Genomic DNA, 239 nt, shown 5'->3' with positions numbered 1-239 from the left:
GGGGGGGGGGAGAGGGAGGGAGGGAAGAAGAGGTACGAGGGAGAGGGAGGGAGGAAGGGAGGGAGGGAAGAGACGAGAAGGAGAGAGGGAGAGAAGATAGAGGGAGAGGGGAGAGGGAGAGAGGTGAGGGAGAGAGGAAGAGAAGGCGAGAGGAAGAGAAGGAGAGAAGAAGAGAGGGAGAGAAGGAGAGTGGGAGGGAGAAAGGGAGAGAGAGGAGGAGCGAGAGAAAGAGCAAGAGT

Source organism: Penaeus monodon, chromosome 28 (genome assembly GCF_015228065.2).
Source record: "Penaeus monodon isolate SGIC_2016 chromosome 28, NSTDA_Pmon_1, whole genome shotgun sequence".
In the NCBI taxonomy this organism is placed as follows: Eukaryota; Metazoa; Arthropoda; class Malacostraca; order Decapoda; family Penaeidae; genus Penaeus; species Penaeus monodon.
The sequence above is the reverse complement of the archived record's forward strand: the minus strand, read 5'-3'. Positions refer to the sequence as shown.